This window comes from Mixophyes fleayi, chromosome 3 (genome assembly GCF_038048845.1).
Source record: "Mixophyes fleayi isolate aMixFle1 chromosome 3, aMixFle1.hap1, whole genome shotgun sequence".
NCBI classification, from domain to species: Eukaryota; Metazoa; Chordata; class Amphibia; order Anura; family Limnodynastidae; genus Mixophyes; species Mixophyes fleayi.
The window spans coordinates 328,323,255-328,331,301 of record NC_134404.1 but is presented as its reverse complement, the minus strand read 5'-3'; positions in this window follow the sequence as shown (position 1 = coordinate 328,331,301).

Here is an 8,047-nt window from a genome sequence, read left to right as displayed (position 1 = left end):
TCCAAACCAAAATTGAAAAAACATGAAACAAACACAAGTTCTTGTTTTAATGCATATTTATTTTTGTGCACGGGGTGAGAATGCTTGGAAATTAGTGTCAGTGAGATATGAGCTAAGATGTTGATAGTAGGGATGTTGTTTATTTATGGTATCTCCTTTATCATATTCTTAAGAAATATATTTTCTCCAAGGAGCTGCCTGGCAAATTTTAGTCTGGGCAGTAATGTCAAAATAAGTATTTTAAAATGTGGCACTACTGGTCCTGGCAGTCATAAACTGCTTTGGTGTGCTGGTGCTTGCTGAACTACAAATGCTGTTATATGATATAAAAAGGGGGAGTTCCAACCACACTGGTTAATTATATGAATCAAAACTCTTACCCCTATTTGGTATAATAAGGGGTTAAAAAACACTAAACAAAATATTGACCTTTCATTGCTTGTGCACGCACGTGTTTAAATTCAATAGTAAGTTTAAAAACTGGGAATATGAATAAAAGTTTAATCATTTGCCACTATACTAGAGACAACACGTTTTAATGTTGGCACACGAAATTCAAACAATGTCAAAATATATTGTACAGGATGAGACCAACTGCCTGCTGTCAGCAATGAGTTAATTCAGAGCAGGAAGGGATTAATCTTTTTAAAAAAGTTTAAAAAATGTATCTGTCCAGACAAATAAGTGTATTAATTTCTATATGGGTGTGTGATAACGACTAGGGGCCTGATTCATTAAGGATCTGAACTTCAGGAACTTCTTATTTCAGTCTCCTGGACAAAACCATGTTACAATGCAAGGGGTGAAAATTAGTATTCTGTTTTGCACATAAGTTAGATACTGACTGTTTTTTCATGTAGCACACAAATATCAAATTTACATTTCAGTGTACAAATACACTATCAAGTATTTGTGTGCTACATGAAAAAAACAGTCAGTATTATGTGCAAAACAGAATACTAATTTGCACCCCTTGCATTGTATCATGGTTTTGTCCAGGAGACTGAAATAAGAAGCTTCTCAAGTTAAGATCCTTAATCAATCAGGCCCCTAAGGTTAACATCTATTACAAAGAAAAGAATAAAGTGGTTAAAATGCAGTATAACAACTGTAATATATTATCTATTACTGTATGTAGTTTATTATAGTAATCAATCTCTACTATTTCATGTGCCCTCTATTTATCATTCAATTGATCAGCGCTTTTAAGATTGTCTATCAGATTTACCTGTAAGTGTAATTAAATGCCCAGATCTGTAATAATGTCAGCATAGGAAAAATGTTACAGATCAACAAATTAGCATCGTGATGGTATTTTGATTGTCATGATAAATTAGCTTTAAGAAAATTTTAACCAATAAGGTCACGGTTATGCTAAAAAAATTAGAATATCATAGCCAGCAATGCAATAGCTTATTTATAAACTTGGATATATGGCATGGTGCTATAGCCAGGGCCTGATTAAATGTTCTGGCAGCCCTAGGTTAATACGGCTATAGTAAAATCCCCCCCGAGTACATAAGTGTATAGGAACACTCGCATCCGGCCCTTCCTCTCCCAAGATGCCACCAAATGTCTTATTCACTCTCTGAACATCTCCCGCTTGGACTACTGTAACCTCCTCCTCACTGGCCTCCCCCAATCTCATCTTGCTCCCTTTCGATCTGTTCTTAACGCAGCCGCTAGGCTTATCTTCCTTTCTCGCCGTTCCTCGTCTGTCTCCCCCCTCTACCAATCCCTTCACTGGCTCCCCTTCCCCTACAGAATCCTCTTCAAGCTCCTCACTCTTACATACAATGCCCTCGCCAACTCCACTGTACCCTACATCTCCACCCTCCTCTCTATTCATGCTCCATCCCGCCATCTCCGCTTTGCCAATGACCGTCGCCTCTCTTCCCCCCTGATCACCTCCTCCCATGCGCGTATCCAAGACTTCGCCCGCGCTGCCCCCCTCCACTGGAACAAGCTCCCTCCCTCCATCAGAACTTCCCCTAATCTGTCCAGTTTCAAACGTGCTTTAAAAACCCACCTTTGTATTAAAGCCTTCCAGTCCCCCACTTAACTTCCTACCTTTTCTTCTGCCTCTTCCCCTTCATTCCCCTTCCCTTATCCTTATCCTCCGTTCCTCCTTCTCTCCCTCTCTCCCCCGTGTCTCTCTGTCTGTCTACCCCACCCCTTAGATTGTACGCTCCTTTGAGCAGGGTCTTCTCTCCTCCTGTCTTCACCACTTCTAACTCTGCTCTCCAGCTACCTAGCCCTCCTCCTCTAGGACCCTCTTCCCCCGTCCCCTTTCGCTTCCTCCTCTCCCCCTGAGGGTCTCCCTGTCATCCGTGCCCTCCTTCTTGGGCTCCCTCTCCCCTCCCCCGCCCCTAGCTGTGCTTTGAGCTCACGGAGTTACTGTGCTTATTGTTTACTGTACTCTGCTGTCTCTCCTCGTATTTTAATTTCGTTTGTTCCTGTACGGCGCTACGGATACCTAGTGGCGCCCTATAAATAAAAATTAATAATAATAATAATAACACTCCAGGCTTATATAAGCAATGTCTGAACAGTTGTGGCCAATCAAATACAAACCTCTACCAGTCCCATCTCATTAATATTTAGTATTCTAGTGATTGCTGAGACCAGAGAGAGCATCCATGTAACCGCCACACAATCAAAGCTGCTCTATTTTTTAAATACCCCCTGCAGCCATTGCTCCCTGCAGCCATTGTCATTACCTCCCACACTGTACCTATTCCCCTCGTAGCCATTTTCCCTATTCCCCCTGCAGCAATTTTCCTTTCCTCCCAACCTGCATCCCCCCCCCCCTGCAGCCATTTTCCTTAACCCCCCATGCAGCTAATTTCCTCACCTCCCACCTCTGCAGTCTCCCTATAGATTTGTATGGCAGAGATACTTATTACCTACAGTGGTTAGGAAATAATTGATGCACTAAATATTAGTTTTGTTGCTACACTTTGTGGCCTGTTTTTGTGTGTGATTTACAGACTTCAACTTCTACAGTTTCCGCATGCATGAGTGTATAATGCACCTATCCTTATGTAACCCTGTTACCCCCTGGTGGGTGAGAAATAGCAGCTGCTAGTAATCTCTGGCTTTGACTTTACTGCACTCCAAATCCTCAGTTCTTTTAGGACAATGATCCTTCCCTTCCCCTCTGTATGTTATTCCTGCCTCATTGTAGTCTGGTTACCTTGTTGTGTCTGTGATCTCTTTATGGTTTTTATTCTCTTTTTGACCTCTTCATATATCACTACCGCTCTGATCTCTACCCTGGTCTGTCTGACTATAATGTAGTTGGCTAGTGCTTACATTGGTTACCATAGTTTAGATATATTAATAAGGCATAAGCCCCATCAACAAACGGTGGTTAGCACTTCTGCCTCACAGCACTGGGGTCATGAGTTCAATTTACGACCATGGTCTTATCTGTGTGGAGTTTGTATGTTCTCCCCGTGTTTGCGTGGGTTTCCTCCGGGTGCTCCGGTTTCCTCCCACACTCCAAAAACATACTAGTAGGTTAATTGGCTGCTATCAAATTTTATCCTAGTCTCTCTGTCTGTCTGTGTATGTTAGGGAATTTAGACTGTAAGCCCCAATGGGACAGGAACTGATGTGAGTGAGTTCTCTGTACAGCGCTGCGGAATCAGTGGCGCTATATAAATAAATGATGATGATGATATCCATTTATGTTGGTTCCTGCTCTGGGATTCTGTTCTCCCTCCATTCCTGATCAGTGATCTTCTGCTGATCATTACAGTATGTGTATAGATCACCTTGGATTCCAAACCAGGTGAAAAGAGATGTAGACTAAATATTAGTGAACAGGACTGTGTCCTAATCATTGTGTGTTCCTGTATTTATAACATTGTTCGTTTAATTTGCCTCCCCAATTGTACAACCGCCTGGAATATGCTGTCACTATATAAAGGGCAGCACGGTGGCTCAGTGGTTAGCACTTCTGCCTCACAGCACTGGGGTCATGAGTTTGGTTCCCGACCATGGCCTTATCTGTGTGGAGTTTGTATGTTCTCCCTGTGTGTGCGTGGGTTTCCTCTGGGTGCTCCGGTTTCCTCCCACACTCCAAAAACATACTGGTAGGTTAATTGGCTGCTAACAAAAATTGACCCTAGTGTCTCTCTCTGTCTGTCTGTGTCTGCGTGTATGTTAGGGAATTTAGACTGTAAGTTCCAATGGGGTCGGGACTGATGTGAGTGAGTTCTCTGTACAGTGCTTCAGAATCAGTGGTGCTATATAAATAAATGATGATGATGATATAAATAAAGAATAATGAAAATTAAAGAGAACATTGAGTGATAAGATACTGTTATCTCCAGGCTACATTAAGATCTGTAGTGCAGCTGTTCAATAAATATTAGTTCAGTTAAACATCAATGTAAAAACATTTCTACTCTGCTTTATCTCTTAGTGGTTACCTTCATCTGTTTGCTGTGGCCATGAAGGTTAAGATGGCTCTTGTAGCTAATGATAAATTCAGTTACACTCAGGGATATCTATAACAGCAACATTAGAGGACCCACTTGTAGTTTTAGCTCTCTGGAACAATTGTCCTCTATTCTTGCTACAAAACTTAAGCTGGGTACACACTACAGGTTTTTCATCCAGTCATCGTGCCAATAACAGGATAAACAACCGTCTGGCAATATATCTCATTAGTGTGTACGTTCCCACGATCATGTTGTATCGTACCAAAGCACATCGTATCATTTGATTTGTTTTATAAACTTCCTAAAAATCACGATCAGTGATGGAACGATGTCGTTCCAATCCTGCAGTGTGTACCAGCAGCGTACGCAGATATCTGTAGAGTGTGCAGTCACAATCTTTTCAGCAGATATTTATGACAGATGAAGAGCACAGACATGAAGGTAATTCGTGTAGGTGTGTACACATATATCGGCATGTTCATCTGGACTTTCAGTCATTGGTAAAATAATTACAGAAATCGCATCTGCAGTAATTTTCTGTAGTGCGTACCCAGCTTAAGTGAATGATAGAGACATTGTCTTATGAAGTGGGTTTGGGACGAAGGATTTTGGTCATATATCTAAAATGTGGACTTTAAGTCCTCGTACACAGGGGTGATTTTCAGCTGCCATAGGCGAGTTATTCTAGGTGTATTTAAACGCTTATGTGCATCCACGAAAAGTTAGAGATCATTAATCTCTTTGGAAATGTGTCTTCGATGTAGACATAGCATGTACATACACAGGTAGGTTATGCTATAAGCATACATGTTTATTGAGGGTGTGTGCACCATAAGGGTCAAGGAAATCTAACTTTTGGGAGGTTCACATAAGGGCTTGAATGTACCTTGGTTAAAATGCACCATGGATGGTTTAGTTTAGTGTTCATTTATGTAAATCCTACTTTGCAGCACCTTGATATATGACATCCACCCCATTGCACAGTACATAACCCCGAGAAGCCTAAAGTTACTTGTAGCTGGGGAAAAGTTAAACTTAACTTCAATGATCCTTTTAGACCCCTAGATCCTACGGCTTGTTACACTTATTGCTAGTGTCAGGAATCCAATATATGTTCTCTGAAATTCAGTGAAAAAGTGATTGGTGCGATCAGTATAAGAATCAGCTGTTGGGGAAGCCCGCTTACAGAAATAACGTCTTCTTTAGGAAATCGGGAACAATCCCTTTACCATTACCAGAGTCCTCCACATAAGCACAATCCCCAGTAGGCATTACAAAGGACAAGGGGACATCTGTGGAGAATGGAAGATAAATGTTTTTTAGCTAAAGGTACAAAAAGTGTTCTTCACGGTAAGAGTAGTAACAATGTGGAATTCCCTATCAAGGAACAGCAGATCCAATATATAGCTTATGTCCGTGCTGCAAAATGATGCTTAGAATATCATATTCTACACACAGGAGCGCTCCCTCGTTGTGAAAGGAACCAATGACATCTCTATATGATGTCATCAAGGCCTTTCCCTGATAATCATGCCTAGGTACTTGCATGGCATTACTAAATCAGTTATCCGATGCAAAATATTACTAATATATATACATGGATCTTATAGTAATTGGTACTAACATTGTGTAAGATTACTACCTTGAAGACATGATCTAAATTCCTGTTTCTGGCCATCAAAGGTTCGACTTTTATACTCTGCTTTTCACATTCTTGTTGTGCTCCCAATATATCCAATGTAGATTGTCCCACAGCGAGATTATATAACACAAGTTAACCCGTGCATGATACTCATGCATTCTAGTCAAATCAAGCTACTTAAGGTGTTAAAAAGGTTCTTGTCATGCATTTGGGCCATAGCCCAGGCCTCAACCACCAACCACTCCCCACTGTCACCCCCGGCAACCACCAACCACTCCCCACTGTCACCCCCGGCAACCACCAACCACTCCCAACTGTCACTTCTCCTTCAAGAAATATATATATATATATATTTTAAATCTTTATAAACACTTTTAACAATTAACAAATGAAATTAACAAATTAAAAACATCTTAGTATACCAAATTTCAGCCCTTTCTGAATTTTTTTTTTCCACACACACTAAGAATTTAGTAGGTCAGTGTATAACTCCGCCCAGCAGGTGGCGCTGCAGCTTGGTTTTATATTTTCCACACACACACACAGACAGACTAACACACGCCACTAGACATTTATATTATAGATAGATTATATTCACACTTTCATATGTAATAAATCCACTTATTTTAAATGTTTTTGCTGGGGTGTTGTATTACATATCCTGGGATTATCGCTGTACCTGATGCATGCTTACAATGTAAACTTTGGAAAGTACCATTCTTTTGTATCCTGAAAAAATCTTTATTTGTTCTGTACAAATCCTACATCACAGTTTACAAACCTACCTGCACTAGTTTGTGCCTTCTTATATATAAAGCAAGGTGGATTTTTTAAAATCTGTACCTATGCGTTTATCATTCTGTTACAGCTTCCAACGATTATTAATGTGTTATTTAACTAAACCACTTTTTTTTTTATTATGTGTTAAAATGAAATTCTCCCATCAAGTTTGCTTTATCTTTTTTGTTTAACATATTTGAACTTGATATACTACTTATTTTATTTAAACTTTTTACATTTTTTGGTTGACAGCTCGCTGTTTGAAGAAAGCAGTTCCTATCCGTTTTCTCGTATATAGAAATCGTTTGTCAGATTGTCTGCTTCTGAGCCGGGTGTAGGTGTGTACGCATGAATCTGGATGCTCAACAGGACTTTAAATCGTTGGCGAAATCGTTACAGAAATTGCATCTGAAGTAAGGTTGCATAGCTGGATTATATAGGATAGAGTAAAATGCGTAGCAAAAAAATTTTTTTTAATCACTTCTATAATACTTTTGTCTTTTTTGACACAAAAGTATTTAACATCACATAGGATAGATTAGATAGATATTTAGTATTGGAAAAATGACTTTATTTCCCATAAACATATAAAAACATATCAAATGTTGTGTACTGTGTCACAGTGTAACTCACAGACAATGCAGCAAGTTATATAAACCATGTAGAAACTATAGCATGACATACAGCATACAATGTAACACCATATATTAAACATAATGAACTATTTAATTAACCACATGGAAGCTCAGTAATCTTATCGCATACCCTGGTTACTCTGTCATCTATTCCAGCTGTACCTGTACTATCCCTCTCTCCTCATAATAACCAGACTACAATTAATACCAGATTACATGGTTTCTCAGTGGTTAGCACTTCTGCCTCACAGCACTGAGGTCATGAGTACAATTCCCGACCATGGCCTTATCTGTGTGGAGTTTGTATGTTTTCCCCGTGTTTGCGTGGGTTTCCTCCGGGTGCTCCGGTTTCCTCCCACACTCAAAAAGCATACTAGTAGGTTAATTGGCTGCTATCTAAATTGACCCTAGTCTGTCAGTCTTTTAATGTGTGTTAGGAAATTTACACTGTTAGCTCTAATGGGGCAGGGACTGATGTGAATGAGATCTCTGTACAGCACTGCGGAATCAGTGGCGCTATAAAAAAAAATGGTGATGAT